The following is a 20,661-nucleotide window of genomic DNA, read 5'->3' as shown; positions in this document are numbered from 1 at the left end:
TAGTCTTTATTCATCATATCTCATCCTATTCATCCTATCTAATCTATCCTTCTAGGTTTTTCAAAACAAGAAAAAATGTCCCTGAAAGAAAGTATGCAGTGCAAAGCTGACAATCTAATAGACATATCAAATTTATGTTATTCATTGAAAGGACTGAAAGCTCAAATTCAAGTTCTGCATCAAGAGCGGATTATGCCTACTGAGAATTGCATTTCACCCCTGATGTCTGTCTGTTTCTTATTGTTCTTACCAGCTTCACTAATCCTTTGATTCATAAAGACAGAAGTTTCCTCTAGGGTTAAAATGGCATGTGATTGACTAGTATAGTCTGTGTTCTGCCCAGCAGGGTATGATGCAGAACAAGATAGTCCAGTAGACAATAATTGCTGGTTTACAAGAGAAGAAGCTTTCCTCTTCTCCTAAAAAAGAAATAGTATAATCAGGGAGAAAAATTATGTTGGAGTTCGGACATTAAATATCATGTTGAGCTCTTGCAACTTTCAAAATCATATTCTTAATGTTCTCAAGACAGTTCTTTGCAATTGTTATTGTGCATCACTGTATAAAAAGTTAATTGAATAAAAATCAGGAAAGGGATCTGCACAGGCTGTAGTCCTGTTGTCAAAATTCAAGGTCTGTAGCTGCTATTTCTACAATGCCATATATTCAAACTTTTTACTTTGCTTTTATTTTTCATTGTATTCATGATTGTACATCATTCTCTTCAGTTGCTTCTATGTATTTTTTACCCCAACTACCTTCAGTTTCTTTCTAGTCTAGAGTTAATTTTTTTTTCTTTTTCTTTTTTCTTTTTTTTTTTAATTAATTTTGTTAAGAAGATTGAATTAAATAAAATATGTTGTTCATCACCTCAGAATGCGAGGATTTATCTTCAGGACTCTGAAGTATATAAATGAGTTTCCTACTGAAAATGTCACACAGGTCATTTTTCAGTACCCTCACTTCCAGCAAAACTCTAGGTGTGCAAATATATAACTCCAGCTACAGGAACAGAAGTAATTAATCTGCAAATCAAAAGATGCTGCCACATAGAACAATTAAAGGTATTTTACTGTAACATTCTGACGGTATCAGTTTAATTCCGTAAGTGAGATTTTTATCTTGTTTTCAGCTAATTTTTTTACAAACTTTTTGGCCTTTCCTTAAGGTTTCTGCAAAAGGTTTCTATGAAATGTCCTTAAACTATTCTCTTTCACTGAAACAGCATCATCGGGGTAGTAACTGTGTGCTTTAGGTCCAGGTCCATCGGAAAAGGGACAAGCCTTTTTCTATTTTTTTCTATGGTAACTGGTTAATAAACATAGAACTACTGTCAGTACTGTGCTGACAGAAAATTGTGAGTGATTAAGTTCAAAATACTACATTAAATTGTTTTCTGTGTATTTTCAGAACTGTAACTTGTTTGACAACAGTTCTGTCCTCCCTTTGCAGGTGTTCCTTGCTGGGCTTGCCTTTCCTCTTCGGTTTCATTGTTTATGTCTGCTAGCAGCTCCCAAGTGTCTGTCCTCCCTAGGCAGTGTCTGCTGTTGAGGTATGTTCTGCTATTTACTACCTCTTTGTAGTTAAGTAATACAAATATATGTTGAACACACAAATAAAATGTTAATTTCTTACACAAAGGGAACAACAGCAGTCGTTGTCGAGGAGAGCATTGAAGCATTATAAGCACCACCTAAAACTGTGGTATAAAGTACAATTATGTGGTATTTCTGATGAAATAGGAATAATTCAAAGATGCAAAGGAATACTTTAAGCTCACCCTGTCCAAGAATCTGCCTCTGGACGCACTTTATTAAGTTGACCATGTTGAAACCAGGACTTTGCTATACATGCAAATGCTTGCAGTACAGTGATAACTGTAAGTGAAAAGTGCAAAAGTACTGTCAGTCTCATTTTGTAACCTCTTGTTCCATTGCTTTGTGCCATCTTTGCACTTTTAAAAATAGTCATACAGACAGCAGGATCATGCTGATTGCGACCATATGAGTGATTGAACTGGCTTTCATTTTTTTTAATGACTGCCAGATTAAAGAGTGGATACAACATTCAGTGATATCTCACCTCTGTGACAATATCTGGTCATCTTCTTGGAAAGGCAAGTTTAGTTTCTCTATATTGACTTATCCGGGCTACTGAAAGTGTAAAAGGTGTGAATTAGGAACATCTTCTCCCTAGAATTGCAGCAAGGGAAATCTTGAGCCTGAAGGTAATTTTTGCTTAAAGAAGTTGATATAGTGTTAACTACCTATATAATGGTTTTCATAGTCATGCTTTCAGATCCTTGGTACATTTTATGGCTAATGGGGGAAAAAAGAGTAAGAAAATTTTGCTAAGTATGTTAACAACTAAACCTTTAAAAATCACGAGAGAACTTAAAGATAGCTCCATTCTGGCATTTTTTAGTGTATCAAATACATGCCTGGAAGCCAATGGAGTTGCACTGACTGATTTTGGTTTGGCACTTCCACATTGAAAGAAGCAATGAGTGTGTTTCCTTCCTTATACTGTCAGTGAATTCTGAGCTCCATGAGTTTATTTTTAGTCAGTTAAACTTTGAAATGCTTTAAGATAAGAGATTATCTCAGCCAAAATAGTGCTCTGCAAGCGTGGATGCTACAGATTATAACTGTGCTTTAAACTCTGCGAAGGTAGGAAACTGTCAGGAGACAGTTCTATATCTATTCAATGCACTTCATCAAATACAGTACTTTGAATTTTTAAGATAAGCAATCTTCACCTACAAAGTGCTGAAGGACAGCAAAGTTTTACAGATTTCATTTCCAGTGGGTATAACAGCATCAGTGGATTTTGATTTAGCAGTAGTTTCTTCCTGAAATATTCTGACAGAATTGGGAAGCATTAAGCTAATTTCTACATCAACATTAAAATAGTCTAGCAATAACCATTTTTATACCTACAGTAAATTTCAAGGTCACATGTGCATTGTGAGCCTGAAAGACAACACTGGGGTTGTGAGAAGATGCTGGAGGTTGCAGTACGCAGACGAGCATTGTAGGTCAAACTGCGTTTGGATCATTGTCACTGAAGTTGTTAGAGACTCCTGAGATAATGGTGTCTTACTCCAGACCTTGCTGAGGTAAAAGGAGGTCCTCCTTGAAATTACGTAAGTACATTCTTTTTTGAGTAAAACCTGATCGAATGTTGTATGTTGTTGTTGTTAGTTGGGCTATTCATTTAATCACAATTATCTATAAATTTTAAAATAAGTCAGTAATATTTGAATTTAAATGCATTTTCCCCATCATGTATCTTTTTCCTTTTGGGTTTTTTAACTCTTGCAGTTTACCTGAGAAAAATATTGCAGGGATTGGTTAGTGCCCACTTGTTTGCCCACTAGATTGCCAATGAGTTTAGGCTGCAATAATGAGCTATACAGAAATAGCTTGTGTAGTTATGCACACTTTAACACATAGGTATATAAAAGAAAAAAGAAAAGAAACTTAAGGGAACGACATCTCACTTTGAGGGACAGCAAGGAGGTTTCAAAGGGACAGGCAAGATTTTATACCTATTAAAAAAGTGGGTTAGATGAGAGAGGTGATTTTTAGTATAATAGAGTAACATTTGCGTACTTGTGGAGAGCAAAAAAACCCCAAACCCCAAATGCACCTTTCATTGTACATAGAAGATGATCATGGACTCTTCCATGCAGCAAAATAATAGAAGGAGTTTAAGATAAAAGATACTGTATAAACTGTTGACTGATGCCCTGAGTACAAGGGCTGGTTTACCCTCACTTAGAGACACTCTTGTAAATCTTGGCATGTGAACATGGAAAAGAAGATGCCCTGGAATCAGCAGGGTGCAGATAAATTACTTGGGAAACTCTGATCAGTGCTGCTTTGAAGAAGCAATATAACATCCACTGTCACTTGCAACTGCTGAACATCCCATAACCTTGTGCAAAGGTGAATTAAAGTCTGTTTCATCTGCAAAAGAAAGACATTTAAATTACATTTCTTGAACAGTTCTACTGTAGGCTTGACTTCTTAACAGTAAATTGCACCAGTGGCAACAAAGGGAATAATTTATATGAGTAAGGATGTTCCTAGTTTTGCACGTAATATCTGTTTTCAAAAAGGTGTTACTGTATATATCTATGAGGTGATATACAGAACTGATTTAGGGTTACCACTCTATTTTCAAGTAATTAATCAGATTTGAAAAAATGGAACATACTTTGCAATAGAATGAATTGCAGATTGGGTATGCTGGGATTATTTTTAAGAAACAAAATAGTACAAATTCATAAAGTTTGAAAACTAGGTAAATAAAAATGGAAAATATTAAAGGAATGTTTACATATTAAAAGGAATAATAAGAGTCAGAGGAAATATGCATTTTGGGATATTTCTGCATTTGAATGAAATAAAAAAAAACCAAACCAACCAACCAACTTCCACAACTGAGTAAATAATGAAGGTTTGATATAATACAATTACACTGAAAGGACAGTAGTTTGTTTAGGCTTATTGCATGTAATTTTTGTAGTAGAGGATAGGAAGGGAGAATAAGTTAGTTATGTGAACACAGATGTGTCAATGTGACTGAAGTTCAAGATAAAGTGCTGTTTGTAATGTTCTGCAGGGGCTAGAAGCTCCAGAAACACGATTCATTGGAATGAAGGTTACTCCATTTTTTTATGTTTTCATGCTTGTAAACAACAGTCTAAAACTTAAAATGCCCTAGTCTTTTATGCTCGATCTGTTATTTGTTTGTTCTTTCATATTCAAGCCAGGTTATGAAGTTTTAGTGCCATATTCTCTTATTTGTTTGAAAAATTTTGTTTTTCAAAAATATTAAGTGATACAAAGCACATCTGGAAAGATAGATGCTTGCAATTTTCCATTAAGTCAATATGTATTGCAAATTAGCGGCTGTGCTTTTTATCGTGTGGCCCCATAAGTAGGCAAAATTTAAGATACGCTTCCTTGTGGAACAAAATTTTGTAAAATTGGCAAAGCAACACATGTAATTTCCTGTTTTTCCAAAGGGAATTACCAGTTTCTATCCAGTTTGCACTATGACCCTTCTTCTGGGTAAAACATTTGAGGAAAAGGAAGCTGTGCCATGTAGCAGACTGGGTACCAGAAGCAGCATAGCTGTCCTAGGATGTTAGGTGAGCCTGCACTGTCACAGTGTCTCCTGGCTTCCACAACCATCTTTATTTAGATGAACACCACTCTCTAGCAGAAGGCACTTTGGTTTGTGGCTACTTCTGGTGCATCAGAACCTGGGTAACTACTATCATACAATCCATCCAGAAACTTGAGAGAGGGAAAGTTGGGGCTGTTCAGCCTGGAGAAGAGAAGGCTGCATGGAGACCTCATAGCAGCCTTCCAGTATCTGAAGGGGGCCTACAAGGGTGCTAGAGAGGGACTCTTCATCAGGGAGTGTAGCGATAGCACAAGGGATAATGGGTTTACACTTAAATAGGGGAAGTTCAGGTTAGACATAAGGAAGAAGTTTTTACTGTGAGGGTGGTGAGGCCCTGGCCCAAAAAAGTGGTAAATGCTCCATCCCTGGCAGTGTTCAAGGGTAGGCTGCAGGTTGAACAGAGCCTTGGGCTACACGGTCTAGGGTGAGGCATCCCTGCCCATGGGAGGCAGGGTTGGAACTAGATGGCCTTAAGGTCCTTTCCAACCATAACCATTCTATGATTCTCAAAGAGAAACGCTATTCCTCTCTCATGTAACAACCTAAGCAAGTAGATACAAAGAAAAAAAGATATTCTGACCATATGCCTTTTATAAAATACCTGAACATTCTAGTATGATTATGGAATTCACTGAATAATTACTCAACAAACTCCAGTTGCTGGAAGATGAAAGGACAGCTCATTTCCCACATTTCTTGTTACCCATTAACCTGCAAAGTACTCTAGGAAGTGGCCTGACCATCCCGCTCCTTAGGCTTACAGAACTTGCTGGAAAAGGCAACCACTGCTCCCCTTTATTTCCCCACTGTCCTTCACTTGCACAATCTGAGAAAAGTCTATCTTACAAGTAGATTGCTATGAGGAGATTATTTAATTTCCCAGGATTTTGCCTCAGTGTGATACAGTTACTGTTCTGGTCCTGAAGGAAGAGACTTCATCAGGGTCATTACTGAACTTCAGTATTCTTTCCATTGCTGGCTTTCTGCTAGCTATATTAATCATGCCAGTTGCACATCATTACCAGGAGTTCGGGTCATCTGTAGCTTTATTACTAAGTGCCCGGCTTAGTTATCATCATTGCTAATTTCTCACACTAGCTGTTCATGGTTTTTGTCCTTTATTTATATTATTTCATACTTTTGGATGATCAGCTTTTCTGCAACTGTTCTTAGCAATCCAATTCTTACTATCAGTAACTGTAGTGCTCAGGATGGTCAGGCAACATGGATACTTTACTATTGGCTTTCCTAGTAATCAGTGAAGCGATGTTGGTTTTCTGAGTGGGAGGACTACTTCTCCTGTGTATGAATGTATGTTTGCCCTGAGTGTATGGAAACCTATGGTATTCTTTCCTTCGTTTTTGGATTTGATGGCCTTCATATAAAAGGTAGTCTTTGGGTGTAGTGCCTCAAAAGTACTCTAATCATTATAGGCCCAATAGTTTTCAAGACTATTTCATTTAAATATTTGCTCAGTGTTAGTTTTGAAATCATGTCTTTGCCTGCAGAACTAACACAACTGAAGGCTTTTGAGCAGGGCCCTTCCCTTTTATAAGCAGGACAAACAGGTGGTGTGTTTTTTGAAAAGCAGTATGTTTTAGGACCTATACTCTGAAAGATTATTTTTTCTTTATAGAATTATAAACATTTAATGAATTGGTTTTCCATGTCATCACCTTATCCCCTAAATAGAATAGAATTCATATTATTAAGAGTTCATTATCATTAGGGTAAATGTAGCATATAAAATTACCTCCCACCAACTGAGGTGGGTGGCAGGCTCAGGGGGATGAAGCTTGTTACGTGAAAACTTGAAATCCTCCTCAGGGATCTAGGAGGAGAGTAACACACCAATATCAAGCAGAATGATTACAAATATACGTATTATGCATCTTTCACATAAGTATGCTTGGAGAGAAAGGAAGTAATTGAAATATTGAAGTTTCTCATAGCAAGATTCAAACATTTTCTATTTTATTTTTATTAATCATCATAACATTAATGATTGGAATATAAAGCAGATTTCTTTGTGTATAGGTTTCAGTGGCAGTTTTCCCCAGGATGTAATTAGGAGCGTTGTGAGACATTTTTTGCTTCATTTTGTGTATGTGAAGCGTGGTTCAACTTCTACTTAAGTCAATGCCAAGATTTTCATTAACTCTCTCCTGTGATAGCCCAGCCAAGCTCGGAATGAGGGAAATACATAGCAGGGTACTTTGTTGAAGCAATGGCTTTAACTGAGATTAAAATAAAAATGAGATTAGCTATAAAATAATTTAAGATTAGTACACATAAGCTGATTTATCTCCCACCATGCTCAAAATGTCCCACCACATTAGTAAACGGAGCATGGAATTATCATTGTAACAACTGGAGACCTTAGATATCCAGTAATATGTTAGTAAAGTGCTTGATGATGAAAAGAGAAAGAAAATGATGGTACATCATTTAAAAAAAAGAAATTAAATCCTATACACAAAAAAAAAAAAAGCCTGTAAAGACATATATAGATACTAATGTATATATAAAAAATGTGTTTGAAAAGAGAAATTTCCCAATACAATATCTTAATATTTTTTGAGTAACGCAGAAGGAATAAACAGAATATATGGCACAACAGAAGACCAATGCTAGGAGAAAAATTATTGTCAACAGGAATTACTTGAAAGAAAATCTTTGGGCTATTATTGTGATCAATTAGCATAGCACACCACTTAAAATATTTTTTTGTATAAATATAGTTATTGGAGCAAAAGAAGCCTTTTATTTATTAGTGAGCCTTGTCAAGAGAGTTCTAGGCCTCAGATGGGTTTATTTCTAATTTATTCAGATCTGAGCTTGATTTTTACACTGCATTGTAGAGAGAAATGGTAACCTTTCTATTAGAATTTAAGATTCATCCAGAGAATTTAACAGAAGTTTTCTTCTACCATAAGGGATTTAATCTCATTTACTAGATTCCGTTTCAACACTGCTGATATAGTCTCTTAAAATTCTATTTCTTTTCTTGCTTCTATTTTGAAGTAGTCATAAATATCCTTGTTCTTACTACTCAGTCTTAGTCATACACTGAAAGATGCTCAGCTTCCATTAGAAAGTTTAATGTCAAAGGACCTGAGTACTCTGATCAATTTTCAAGAATCTTTTAGAACAGCAGCAGTTCCAAGGTATTTATAAAGCCAGATAAAGCAGCACAGGCCTACTACTACAGCACAAACAACGAAGTCATTAGAAATACAAACCACGTAAAGGCTGGTGAAATATTTTCAGAAGTGACTGTAGTGTTTTTATATTTTGATATATAGACAAACAGCTCATAACATACTGGAAAGCTAGCAGACTTCTAAAAAACAAGGCAAGCAAAAAAAGACACTCAAAACTAAAACAAACCTAAACCTAAAAATTTAAACTCTTTGCAAGTCCGGTCCGTTGGATCTTGTGCTTTTCCTACCAATACCCACCCAAACTTCATATGTGAAAGTAACCTGGGGTAAGTAACTGCAATAACAACCACGTGTGCGTATTGCATGGTTGAGAGTATCTTATTTTAGAGTTAATTGTCTGACTGCATACCCCACGTAAAAATGAATGTCTAGGATTTATTTGGAGGAGTTTGTGCAGCCAATATTTAATGCTTATGTGTAAATAGCACATAAACGTTTTAAAGAGCTAATCAAAAATAGAAATATGCATTAATGTAAAAATGGATAAAGACGATGTTCCAAACCCATTTTCATTAGCAGTACTTATGTAATATGATTTTAATGGTATAAATGAGAGTGGCCTGATGTCCAGAGCTCTTGATTTCTCATTGCTACTTTTCGTAGCTTATAGTAGCTTTATTACAGAGGCTACCTGTAGGCATAGTCTTGTTTGAAAAGGCTGGCCATGCTGTAAAGTGTGTTTCTTTTTGTGTCTATGGGCATCAGATTCTTAAGTGCAGTAACCTCTTTCTTTGAAGTTCACTACTGTGATTTACTTATGCTGCAAATATGGCATGTTAAAGAAGACTTTAGTTTGTTTATTTTTCTTCTGATATGCAAAATCTCATTGAAAAAGTCAATCATAGAATGGTTAGGGTTGGAAAGTACCTTAAGATCATCTAGTTCCAACCTCCCTGCCATCAGATAGGTCTTACATAAATTTCAGAATTATTATAAAATATTGTAGATATAAGTTATTTCATAATTATTATACAATGTACTTTTTCCAGATAAACAGCATCTTTTTGTTTGTCTCCCTTTGAATCATAGAATCATAGAATGGTTAGGGTTGGAAAGGACCTTAAGATCATCTAGTTCCAACCCCCATGCCTCATCCTAGACCATGTTGCCCAAGGCTCTGTCCAACCTGGCCTTGAACACTGCCAGGGATGGAGCATTTACCACTTTTTTGGGCAACCTGTTCCAGTGCCTCACCACCCTCACAGTAAAGAACTTCTTCCTTATATCTAAACTGAACTTCCCCTGTTTAAGTTTAAACCCATTATCCCTTGTCCTATCGCTACAGTGCCTGATAAAGAGTCCTTTTTTATGTATCTTGATGCTACATACTAAAGAAAATACAGTCCAAGATATGATGTAAAAGAATTTGACACATAAAATCAAATTATATTAAGTCAACAGTCCTTAAAGTCAATAGACATGAGTTGGGATGTTGATAACCAAATGTATGACAGGCAAATAAGTATCAAAATGTTCTGAGAAGACAAGTGAGTTAATATAATTTTGCTAAATATTTTCAATGTGGCAGATTAATTTTCTTCTTTCTAAATTAGGATTGCATACTTGTGTATGGGCTGCACTAGATATATAGAGAGTTTTATTTGCTGTTATTATGACATCACTAAATGTTCTTTCACTGAAACTGTTTTTTTGTCAAAAGTAATTAAACGGGTTTTTTTTGTGGAAAGCAGTATGATTTAATACAATTTTGTTAGCAAGAGTTAAAATGCAGGTTTTAAACTAGCAGTAATGAATATGTTAGAATGAATAGGTGATATATACTCTGTGAAAGCTGCATGTTAGGTGGCTTCATCTTAGTTGCAGTTGATCCACATAAGACTCCTGAATACACTAGACTGGGGGGGAATGGGGAGGAATTTTTTTTAAACCAGGATCTGCTGTTCCATGCTAAAGGAAAGTGCCCTACATCTGTCTCTGCCAGCAAAATTCAGGCTCAGCAGTTTGATATGACACTAATTTACTTGCACAGAGATTTATAAAGCTTCATAAATAGCAGAACAATATGATTAGATAGTACTTCTGTTGATTCAATTACAACTGAGGTTTAAAGATACTAAGAAAAAAAAATCAAGTGGCCCAAGCTGGAAATAAGCTTTACTAATGGAATGGAAAAAAAAGTCAGCAGTGATGAAAAAGAGACAATTTCTGCTGTGATCAAGCAGAGAAACCATTTCTTAAGCTGTGATGGATGTATTTTGCACCAAAAGATGGAATTCTGAACTACACGTCATTCTTGTTCAAGATCCAGATTTTATTTATAACTTTAGTGAAAAGTTTTTAAATTATTTATTTTATTCCATTGAACTTACATATTTTCATACAGACTGGTTTATGCACTGGATCACCCCCTCAGAAATGTACCCAGAATACTGTGAGAACTTTTTTGGTAGTGACATATTATGCTTTTATTCTTTTTTATGTTCAATGTCAGCAGTTCTCTGACAATGTCTGTTTTTAAGCTGAGCAAGGCAGGAGTTTCAAACTTATGTCCAGCATACACATCTATTTGTAATATTGGTAGTTCAGGTATGACATATCTCTTGCTACTTGTCTGCATTGGGGAGTTTCCTGGGAGAGCCAAGGATACTCTATTGAAATCAGTGAGGCATATGGTTGTAAACTTCAACATGTAGCTTAAGACCGGTAAATCTTCAGTCAAAAATCTCCAGCAGACAAGGATTTATTTAGGAAAAGGTTTTAACTCCTGCTATGGAAAGCTTGGCTCAGCTTTTTGTTTCGGCTACTTATCTGAAGAAATTTACGCGTATGTACATACATGCACATAGAAAACTTTTTTCATATATTTTTCTGGCAAAAGGAACTTTTCAGATGCTATTTGAGGTTGAACAAAACATTTCGTATCTGTAAAAATGTTGCAATACCCACCAAATAAGAGAGATCATGATGAAAATACGTACTGAGTGCCTATCAGTACATAGGGAAGTTACTGAGAAAGTTGAATACCTGTATTTCAGCTCTAGCAGTAGAAAATATTCAAATACCATATGATATTTAGTCCTGTCATTCCAGGATGTACAAGCTGTTTTGCTCAACCCACTAATTCAGATTGCTTTCTCCTGTTCCTAGCCAATAAAAATTAGCTGTTTGACCAGCAATGCTGGGTTACAATACAAGCCTAAGTATAATGTATCCTATCGTATAACAAGTATAATGTATCTTATCATACCACTTTAAAGTAAAAGTGAAGAGACTTTGATGTGGCTGTTGCTTTGGAAAGCCTCATGTTTGATATCCATCCTTAAGCAGGTAGCTTCCCAGTGAATATGAAACTAAATGAAAAAATGGTCTTGTGAATCTCTAACATTGTGTCCTTAAGGATGCTTTCTGGGTTTTGATTCTTTTGTGTTTGTTTAGTTTGTTTAGTTTGGGGTTTTGTTTTGGGTTTGGTTGGGGGTTTTTTTAATTGTTGTTTTGTTTTGGTTTGTTTTTCCCCAGAGAGGGAGAACTGAAAGGAGAGAAGGACAAGCTATTTACCTGTTTTTTAGTTCCATTCGTGTACTCCTTATGATTTGAGCCATTAATGACTTCCGGAATGTCTTGGATATGAATGCTTGTATAAGATGATAGAAAGGCCTTTCTAGACTTTTCTATTGAGAGATTCCATAAAGACAGAAGTGCATTGACATGGTTGTTGTTCTGAAGTAAGTCGAACTGACAAATACATTGAGTAACTCTGAAGAAACACTTCATTTAAGAATAGAGATCAAGGGACACAGATTTAAGAAAGGAGTATTAGAGGTTTAAAATGAAAATTATTTAGAATTGTGCTCAACAGTAGGACTTAAGGATGAGGAAAAATTTTTTGCTATGTGAGGTTATTTTATGCTTAGCAAAGTTTGCTATTAGTCTATTGATTAACACATAAGCGTACACATGAATAAGTGTACCTCCATTATGGACTTAATAAAGTAGTAAAATCAGTATATTTACAAAGGGATAAGAAGTTCTTTGTAGGATGCTCTTGATGACATCTCTTGGCGAACAGAAGCAGCTGGATCTGAAGGCCTTGTTTGTAAACATGCTCTACGTGGCTTGAAGTGATTTGAAGTTGAGTCAAATATAGCACACACTGGAAACTGTATTGACAGAGACAGCTGTCTACCAGTTCTATTAAGGATTATTCTTAACAGTGTAAGGGTTATTATAGATTAACAGTACCTCCCTATACTATGGTAGTGTCAAAGAGCCTTGGACTGAAACAGTGCAGGGGGAGAAACTCTTTTAGTTGCAGATTTGGGATCTGGTGTGTCACTGTTTCCTCTCAGGGCTTACTGCAAGTGGTAAGCAGTCAAACCATGATGGAACAGCATGAGCCACTTTTCTGAGACTGTTGAAACTACAGCATCTATTGCTTCCTGGCAGGGGATTACTTAGCTAGCAACAGAGCTGGGGTCATTTGTGCTGGAAAAGCCCTCTAGAAACATCCAACACTTGGAATCCTGCACAATGAACTATGATTGCTGTATAACACCATTAGAAAGAAGTATCTGATTACTCTTACAGCTGTTCAAAGTGGTAGGAGAGTGATCAGGATTTTTCCATTATGGAGGCACTCTGAGCGACCATTGTAACATCATTACTGTTGGTTGTGCTGATTTCCAAAGTTGTTGTTTTATTGTCCTTTACTTTTTCTTTCTGAAGTATAGTGAATATTTAAACATGAACTGACTTAGCGTTTGAAAATGTGGAGGTATTTCTCATGGGGTGGAATCTAGATGGTGTTGTTTATTTCTCCAGTTTTCTTACTGCACCTTTAGAGGGATGGTAGTATCAGTGGTTAAGAGCATCTAAACATTGAATATTTATCTAGGTTCTGAAGAAGAATAGTGCATAGGGGTTAATGCAGTTGGAAAAATATGTAGGAAAAAGGAATTCTTTTAGGGAGGGTTGGTAGGCTAAAGACCCTTCTTCTTGGTTGATTCCATTCTCTGAGCCTATATGTATTTCAATCAATGAACTTTTTAATAACATTTAGCTGTTGACTGCTGCTGCATCAACAAAATCAGCCATGAAATATCCCATTAGGGCTGTTACCTGTCGCTCTGTCAGGAAATGAATTAATGGGGCCTGAACTTTAAAAGCTGAGCAATTTCCTGTTTCACAAGCCAGTAGAGATACCACCAATCCTTATTCTAGCTGGGTAGAAACAGTTACATTGCAGTATGGTCTTAGAAACCACTGAATGAAGCTTCAGTAGAGCCAAGTGCTACACCTTAATAAGAAAATAAAACACTTGGTCTTTCATCATAACTGCTCTAATATAGACGAGTTCAACTGCTTTCAGAGGAAATCCCATTTGTATGATTTAGTTGTCTGCAAGAAATACGTTTACACACAACTTGTATAGCAACTAAGCTTACTGCTTTGTAGGACAACTGTATTCTGTAAGACTTTTCATTTAAATGGTTGGTGCAATCCCCTTATTACTTCCCCCTCCCTTGGAAAGGCCATTATCTTTCCATGAAAAATATGTGCACAATATATCTAGGATACTTGCCTGAATATTCTCATGTTCTCTGCAGTCAGAAGAGCTATGATTATTTGTTTTCAAACTAGTAAATGAAAATACAGGCATGTAACTTAGAAATATGAGGAGATTTACTTAGGTGCAATCTGTCCTTTGAAGGAAAAGGAAGAGAAGAAAAAAGAATGCCCGGTGGGATTTGCAAGTGACTTTTTCTTTATATTATTGCGTATTGTAAGTCCAACTGTTTGCAAATACATTACACTGAGAAGTAACAGCATCCAGAGGGAATAATACTGAAACAGTAGTTATGGATTTCCAAAAGAAAGATTTCTGCTTCCACCAAGGTAAGGATCCTGTTACTAGGTGATGAAAATATTCATAATTTTAATTTAATAATGCAGAAGATAAACCCTCAAAACCCAAAAGCCCTTCAACTGCGTCATTTGTACAAATAATAGAGTGTAGAAAGGTGACTAGTAATGTATAAAACTATGCATTTATTAATTCAAAGGAATAATTTAACTGTTCCAAGAGTTAGAAGTTTATAGAAAGTAATCAGATAACTTACAGTCCTTCAAACAAAAGCATTCTCATGACCGGCAAAAGAAACAAACTTTTCAGTTTTGCTTTATTCATGTCCTCTAATGTTCAACAGAAAAATATAAACAAATGACGATTCACTCAGCCATGTATATATATCATCAAACTGACCTTTTGCAGAAAGCGACTGAATTAATTATTGTTTGTTTGAATGCACTTTTGCCTGTGACAAATGTGGGTGGGGAAAAAAAGTCCTAAAAAGTTGAAATCTCTCCTTACTTTGACAAGTAAGATAAACAAACATAAGATAAACTAAGAGCTCCAGGTTATCTTTCAGTAAATATTAACACATAAAACAATCAGAAAAGGTTTGTTCTAAGTTAGACACTTCTCCACAAAACTTTCTTTGAACCATCAGGGTTCAAAATTTTAACCATTGTGTGGCAGTGACTGACCGCGCTTCTTTCCTGTTCCCTTTGATACAAGATATAATCCTATAGGCTTTCTATTAAAAAAACACCTTACTCTTCTTTGATTCTTCGATATGATGGGCCTTCATGTCAGAAAGCCATGGCACTGGGCTCCAGGACTGCAATTTTAGTCTCTCAGTATGTTTGGAAGAGGAAAATCATCATCTTGAAATTGTCTGTAGGGGTTTGAGCTAAGGAAAGATGCAATGCAAAGTGTCCATTTATATTTCCCAGCACAGACAACATAGTTACAAATGTCTGTAAAAATACTACCAAGAAAGGAAAATAAGCCATGTTTAAACTAGTTATTCAATATGAAATTATAGTAGTTTTTCCCATCTGTTGGGGATCCTGGCCTGATTTTCTTATGAGATCCAGCTTACTCACATCATATCTTCTCTCGGGTTGTCCTTCTCAGAAGAAGCACCTGTTGGCAAAGTATACATTAGCTTTTCTGTCCAGTCCACTTGAATTCAATTTTCTTCTGCTCCTCTTCTCTTCCTCTGATTTGTTTTGCCTCTAACATGCAAAAGATCAGTATCAAAGCTGATGAAATCAAGGATGGATTCACCTTTTTGAATACATAGATATTCTGCTGGCAGATGGGTTTCTGGCCTATCAGTGATTTTCCAGTTTAGCAAAGGTAACCCCACAGATCTCAATCATAAAAATGAAGTGCTCCGTTCACGCAAATTCTTGCGTGAACTTGCTTACTGAAAAATACTATTGCTAAAATGCCGCAGTGAACTTAGAGTATTGGGCAAAATTACTACTACTTCCTCTGAGATGCGATCTCTTTACAGTCAATTGCTGTAGAGTGCTAATAGGTTTTAGACTGACATTCAAAGCACTTTTTGAGGAGTATTTTAGTAGCAGAGAACCCACATTAGCCAACAGTATTTAAGTGTTGAAGTTTAGCTGCATAGAAGCAGCATTACTATATCTCTATGTTCACCTGAAGACTTGCATACAATATATTAAATGGGGAGACTAATTGCTTAGCTTCCATTGTTAGTATCTGTCTTCCTGTTCAACTCATGTTTAGGACCAGCTGGTCTTAAGAAAATTTCATCTACTATATTGTCTTGATGACTCAGCCAGGAAAAACACCGGAGCGTACTTCTCAGACCTGTGCGGAACTGAGTACCATGTAAAATGCAGTGGTGACCAACTCAGTTTTGAAATTTTCTCTTTTCCTTTCCCTTTTCTGGTATGAAATACACCCAAGAGAAAGGACATTATTCAGTTTCACATCTTCTAACAGTCTGGCCGTTTTTTAAAATACATAGGGAATGTTTGGAAAAGGGATAAAACCTGAGATTTCACTACCACTTTTTTTTTTTTATTTTTTTTTTTACTTCATGGATGTGTCCATTAAGTGCAAGAAAGAGAAATAAATAAAGTCAAAAGTCAACAGTGCTGCAAATTTCAGCTTTGTACTATAATTTTCCTACTAATTTTAGTTTACTTCAGTGTTACCTTAATTTTTTAGAAAACCTTCAGTGTGTGCAGGAAGAATAAAAATTAGCAAAGCAAGGCACCCCAAAACTAGCACATCAGAATTCCTTCAGCTTCATCATGTGAAGTGCAATATACCTTTTGCAGTTAATTCTATTACCACTTTTTCTTCCGGAATGTTTGCGTTATTACTCAGAACAGAATATCAGTTAAACAGGACTCGCTAAATGAAAAAAGGGAAAGACAGTCACTATTCTAGTTTGGTTTAATCTTGAAATGTGTGAATTGAGATTTTGACTCATAAATCTTCCATATCTAGCTCTAAGTACAAAATACTAATTTCCTCATAACCTTTTCTGGGTTTCTCAGCAGTATAGCACCCAAATGCTTCACAAGCAGTATTTGATGAATTTATACTGCTAAAGTCCTCTGAGTGAGGTATGTGATTTACACCCTGCAAAAGGAGAAGAAAACTACAGCACCCACTGATTTCAGCTGTAACTGTGAATTGTCTGTGTTTTAACAGCTCAGACCTTCGGGTTTCAACCAAGGTTCTCAGAAAACAGGAACATGTAAATTCTGGCTGCCTTTCAAGAGCATGCTTTCAAACTACTGGATTGCTGGAGAGAAGCAGCCAGGTGAGAATCCAGTTTTTCAGCACTACATCCAATCATCCTCACATTTAAAAAGGAATACCAAGCCTTTGTTAATACCCCTTATTGTTAAAGGGCTGTTACAGACAAATGCATTTCCAGGGACCTTGGAGATCATTCCATCTTTTGCTCTGATAGGAGGGGATTTTCATAGAGTGAAATGGGATCACATAGTTAATGCTTGTGCACAACTGATGTAAAGTGCTAACGTACAAAAGTACTAAGGACAGGTACAAAGATTAGGACAGGTTGGATGGGCTTTGAGCAACCTGGTCTAGTGGAAGATGTGCCTGCCCATAGCAGGGATTTTGAAACTAGATGATCTTTAAGGTCCTTTACAACCCAAACCATTCCATGACTCTATGAAAGATACCTATGAATCTTACTTTTCTCAACTGTTAAACTTACAACCTTGAAACATTTATATCTTGCTGCTACTTGCCTATCGTTTCCTAATCCCTTTGTGATTCACAGAATTTGCTTATAGAAAATAATTATTTCTGTTAATTCCATTTGAAAGAGTTCATTGCCATTTTTTCTAGTGCTAGCATAATGTTTTTAGTCAAATACTTAATCTACTAAAAATACAGTTCAGGACTGAATAAAAGTTCTCATAGAATTGGGTTGCACTCAGAATATATTTTCATCCCATAAATAGGGGAGGAAACATTATGGAAAGGTGTTTTGTGATTTTTCTTCCTTTTTTTTTCTTTGCCTTCCTGTAAAATAAAATAGATTAGTTTTTTTTTTGCACTTTAAAAGAAGATTGAGTAATATTAAAAGCCTAGTATTTCTTAACATGGAGGCTTTAGTCCAAACTGATCTAAAATATCCTGTATTTAGTCAAATGAAATCCTTATTTTGGTAAAATGACATTGTTTTTCATTGTTTCATTTTTTTTTTCTTGGTTGAAAAAAAGCAAACCAACAAAAAACCTCACTCCAAGTAACTTCCTCAGTTCTTAGTCTCTCCAGTACAGGCATATAGTCAGGGAAGGCAAGACTTAGAAGAATTTAACTGCTACATTCTGACCCACATTACTTCAGCATATACAAACTGAATTTTTATAATATAGAAAGATCTTTAAGAAATCTGGAAAAGGCAGATCTCTGGCTCTAGTCAGTCCTCTTTTCTAGTTTCATGTTCTGCTGTAGAATTTGGGACTTCTGTGTGAAGTGACTCTAAGTGTTCAACAGGGCATAAAAACATATTTCTTTCTGACACTGTTCTTATAAATGATTGAACCTTTTTTGCCTGAGAGTTGCCTAAAAAGTTTAATCTGGGACACATGGCTTGCAAAATTTTATACTATTGGTTCAAGTTTTGCCAGATTAGTTGTAGCTAAATGAAAAAATTAAAATGAGAATATTACAAATAATATTATTACATGTAGCAATACTTGGCAAAGAAATTCTTGATTACTTTAAAAGCCAGGCACACTTTCACCCAACACAATGACATGACCATTCAAGTGCTTCACCTGGGAGAAAATTCATGTTTGTTTCTTGGGATGAAAAGGAAAGTGTATGAAGACTCCAATTACAGAAGGAGCTTTTTTCTTTCCCCTGGATTAGTCTCGTTTCAATCATCTTGCAGTCATTCCTGCATCTTGCAGGAACACTAACCATGTAAATTACATTTCCATGCTTCATGTGGCAGTTTTGCCTTTGGTTAGTCACTATACCATTTTCCAAGCAGCTGATGAATTTAAGCAGCCTACTGTATCCACTGAAGTGTGTCTGTAAGCAGAATTTGACCAATAAAACGGTCTTTTTAATCTCTGCAGCTTTGCTTGCATCTGCTGGTGACAGGGTTGCTTGTTTTACCTGTTCTACTCTCCACTAAGACCCTTCTTCCAAAATGGCTCCATGTTTCCAGGCATATTTTAATAATTCATCATGAAAACCTAAAGTAAACAAGATAAATAACAGTATGATCTATGTCTGTAGCTAAATACATCAGTAGTAAATGTCACCTCTGTTTCTCTAACACTGTATTTTTTTGGTTTTCTGTGAAGGAAAACCTAAATAGTTGTTCAAGATGTTTGTTAAAACTGAGGTCTTTGCATGTTATTCAGGGTTATTTGGACTATTTCAGTAGAAGTGGCTGATAAAAATATACCTGACCATGCAATTACTTGACAGTTGACTTCTCTTTCTTCTTTGTCCTCCCTTCTTCTCTACTTGCTGCAAAGTCCCTGATCTTTCACCTCCCCAACTTTGCCAAATACTTAACAAATTCCTGCTTCTATACCTGTCCCCACAACTCCTAGCTCTTCCTCTAAACTCTGCTTGGTGACATAGAGAGTCTATCCATTCATCATATTTCTAAATATTTCTTGAAATGTTGATAAACCGTTCACAGCGTTCACTGTATGCTCTAGGGACATCAAAGAGCTAAGCATCCCTGCATTCGGGGCAGCTGGGCAGTGAAGCAAAATAATGCCAACGTGTAGAGGGAAAGAGGGCAGGTTTTTTTGGATACTCAGTGGGAAAAAGAGTGGAAGCTTATACTGTTCATAATAGCATTAGCTTCTGCTCTGTGCCTTCTGTTCCAGCTTATGGGTGAGAGAAGAGGATTAAGCAACCAGGGCTGAGAGCAGGGAAATAAGGTTCACTGTGCAGATGCCAAGGAGCAAACTCTGGCTATGATACAGATGCTCCAGGAGATGTGCCAGCAATGACCAATAGCCCCACAGATCTCTATGTTGGCTGGCTTTTCTAACACTTTTCTCCTTTCTTGGAAATTTGCAGAAGCTATTTAATTCTCAACAATTCATCACAAAACTAATGCTATGTCTTAAAAGTTCTTTAACTTGGGTATTTGTGTACAGCAAGTTTGCATTCTGATAAACTTTTGGTCCCCAAATTATGCTTTTCCTTTGGCTCCAAGTACATTATTTGCACCTTTCTCTTAATTTCCCCCTTTTTTTTTTGCCCTAATGCTAAGGTCTTACGAAGCATCCCAGACATTTGTATTACAGATCACAATCTGAGTCATTGGCCTAAGATACAGGGATGATAAAATAGCTCATTTTATGCATTTCTAAATAAGAATGATAGTGTAGATAGCTAAAACTCTGTTCCTTCACCAGAATTCTTGATCTCTTCACCAGCTACTTCACCAACTATAAGTTGTACAGAAAAATCTGTGATACCCATGGACTCTCCCACACTGATAATTAATATGGTTTGATGTAATTGAAATAGTCCTAGTCATATCATTTAAACAAAATGAATTTGGACAACACCCAGAGGGGTTAACACAGTGTGAGTGTTTCCAACAATTTTTTTACACTTTAGGGATCTTACTTGAGAGAGCCAGGTATTCTTATTAACTAGTAACCATATAATGTACTATATAGTCTATATACTGTAAAATAATGTAACTAATAAATACAATAAGTCCTGAAGGAAGTACTTAAAAATACGCTGTATCTGACAGTTTATGTGAGTGTGTGTGTTTCTTGTTCATTATCTTTTCTGTGCTCGTTTTAGGACAAAAAGTTGTTTGTTGCCATGTTAGAAGTCTCATCCTCATGTCTCTCCTCCATCTGCAAAATGAAATCCACAAACTCACAAAAGGACTTGTTACAGGGGAACAGAAGG

Source organism: Strigops habroptila, chromosome 7, assembly GCF_004027225.2.
Source record: "Strigops habroptila isolate Jane chromosome 7, bStrHab1.2.pri, whole genome shotgun sequence".
Taxonomy (NCBI): domain Eukaryota; kingdom Metazoa; phylum Chordata; class Aves; order Psittaciformes; family Psittacidae; genus Strigops; species Strigops habroptila.
The sequence above is the reverse complement of the archived record's forward strand: the minus strand, read 5'-3'. Positions refer to the sequence as shown.